This window comes from Biomphalaria glabrata, chromosome 5 (assembly GCF_947242115.1).
Source record: "Biomphalaria glabrata chromosome 5, xgBioGlab47.1, whole genome shotgun sequence".
In the NCBI taxonomy this organism is placed as follows: Eukaryota; Metazoa; Mollusca; class Gastropoda; family Planorbidae; genus Biomphalaria; species Biomphalaria glabrata.
Genome location: NC_074715.1, coordinates 13,569,341 through 13,572,334, shown reverse-complemented (window position 1 = coordinate 13,572,334; position 2,994 = coordinate 13,569,341).

The following is a 2,994-nucleotide window of genomic DNA, read 5'->3' as shown; positions in this document are numbered from 1 at the left end:
TTTAAATTTTTTGTTTTGTTTTTTAACGGAGAAAAAAATGTTTTTAAAATGTTTCATGTTTCGGATGTTCCTTCAAGAGTTGAAGATAATTACTTCCTTGTCCAAACTTTCCGCAGGATGAAGGGGTCGGCAGCGGGCAGGGTATGAACCCTGAACAATCGAGAAGTCCGAACAGCCATCCTGATGAGGTGCTAAATTTGTAAGCCAAACAAATTTACACTTACAATTAATGTCGAATTATAGATGAAGTAAACATTGAAACAAATGTATTAAAATATAAATCTATAGATCTTTTTTGTTTAAATTGTAAGGCTCCTTGGATCTTGAAGCGGCTACGGATCTTCTGATAGAAATGAGATGAAAGCCTGGGCATTAGCAATGATTGGAACGATATCACCACACAGCAGCAGCTTCTCTCCGTGACAGTTGAAATGACAAACTGATCTAATAAAATAGTCTTAATGTGTCGAATCATGTTTATCACAGCGCGACAGGGAACGAGTTCCAAACCTTTGGTTCATGCACTGAAAATGCCCCCAAACCATAACGTTTGAGGGAGAGTCCACGGAGCGCAGGGCTATTCTGATGGACATATGTGGTGGGGATCAATTTACTAAGGTCATCGGATATGTCTTTGCACTAATGAAAGAATGTGACCAACTTGTAGTCGATTCTTGTATTCACTGGCAGCCAATGGAGCCGTTGGGATTAAATGCTAAAAACTGATGGGGATTAGACATCAGGGGGAAAAACAAACGAGTTTTGTACGTTTGCAAGTCAACACTCTGGCTGGGGAAATAAAGGAGGAATTTCTCAAGAGACGAAACAGACGTAAGCTGAGCTGGTTAGGTCACATTTTTAGGCACGAATCACTGTCGAACTTATTCGTCCGGGTACAGAAGTAATGAAGTTATGCAAAGAAAAGCTAGACAACGTACATGAATGAACTTCTCTCTTGATTTTCTGCTATGAAGAGCTGCTAGTCGTGATAAGTGAAGAAAACGGATGTAGCGAACGGCTGCGGCACCTGTTCTTTAGGACACCATTTAAAAGAATAATGAGGATACAAATTTTAAAATATTGAACTAAAAGAAAAGTAGAAAATTATAGGTAAATTCAGACCAAACTATTTTGAATGTTTTTTTTTTTTTAGTTTTTTTAGTTTTTTGTGTGTTCTTAAAAGTTTTTTTTTATTAAAAAAAAAATGTTCTCTCAAAGAGATTGAGCTTTATACTTTCAGCTCTGAAATGTAATGCTCTACGTCGGAGTTATACAGTATGTATAGATTTAAAAAAAAAAAAACATTAAAAAATAAATAAATAAAATATTTAAAAAAAAAAAAAAAAAAAGAGGCAAAGAAAAAAAAAACAACTAAAGAGACAAACAAAAAAAAACATAAAAAATACTTTTAAAAAAAAAAAGCTTAGGCCTATATGAAGCATAGGCCTACTTGTATCAATTAGTTTGGATCAGTCATGTAATTAAATTATATATATATATAATATACATGTGTAGAGAGAGAGAGACCAGGGGGTTCTCAACCTATGGGTGGCGACCCCTTTGGTTTGGGGGTCGAATGACCAATGACCATTTGTCAGGTGTCGCCTAAGACCAAGGGAAAAGTTTTTTTTTTTTTGAGAATTTTTTATCGGTAGTTTTTTTTTTTTTTGTTTGTTTGTTTTTTAAATGTGTTGTAACAAGATAATTTGTACCATAGTGGAGAGATATTTACATAAGAGTTCGTAGAAGAATAGGACGTTACTCCAATTGCATTGTTACCAAACAAATTATGAAACGATCGTCAAGCTTCAATGAAAAAAAAAAGTGGTTGTGACAAATATAAACACGGACATTCTGCCAGAGGATACAGAGGGCAATTTTAGTCAGTTTTAGTCAGTGGAAATAAATGCATTATGAAACAACTCATGAACACATACTTCGATAAAAAGAAAGTTAATAAAAGAAAAGAGAATGACGATTTTTCTTTTTTTGCGGTATAGTTTTACTTCAATAGTTCAAGCAGGACTTCAGAAACACCCATGCGACATTTGTAATGAAGTTCTCTCTGCCGTATGTATTGAGGCCGAACAAACGTCCGAACTTTACCGATTACGACATCCAGTAGTTTATTTTAGACTCAGATGGCAAGTACATATTACCATATGAATCTTCTTGTTTAGTGGCTATCAGAATTGCCAGCGTTCTGAAACCTCAAACCATTAGAAAGGAGTTTTTATCAGCAACCAAAGGCATTGCTCGTTATAATTGGAGCCAAATTTATTAATAAATTTAGTGCAATTTCCATACCTAATGACACTATTCACAGGAGATTAGTTGACAAGTCTTCTGATATTAAGGAAATGATGTCTTCTTCTTCTACAATATTTAGCAACCAGCTTGATGAATCCACAGGCGTTATCAATTGTTCACAATTACTAGTTCCGATATACTTACGATATAGACATAATTGCGATTTCAAAGATTAGTTTATATTTATGGGAAAGGACCAATGGCGAACGTTTTTGTGCCAGTTTTTAGTTTAGAATTTATAACTCCGCAATGGTTAAACTTATTTTAAAAAATGAAAATATCTGCGGACTCCTCAACTATTGGGCGATAAAACTAAATTTGACTCTTTTTTCCATATCAGCTATTAAATTTATTATTCGTCAACTTACGGTAGGGGTCGGACCTAATCAGCGAACGCAATTTTCGAGTGAGTCATAATGAGCGAAAGGCCGTAAAAAAATAGCAAAATAGCATGTTAAAATATAGGAAAGTATGCTTCAATTAGTTCTATCATCTAACATCTTCCATGAAGCATTATAACTATTGTCCTCCTTGTGTCATTAGGCCTAATTTTTTTTTCACTTTTCTTGTGCTCCACATCTCCTTTCTCTGCTTGGAACGGATGTCTATATAGCCTACGAAACTTGCGATCAAATTTTTTTTTTAATGACTTCTACATGTGATGTAATTGACAAAGTTGCTTAA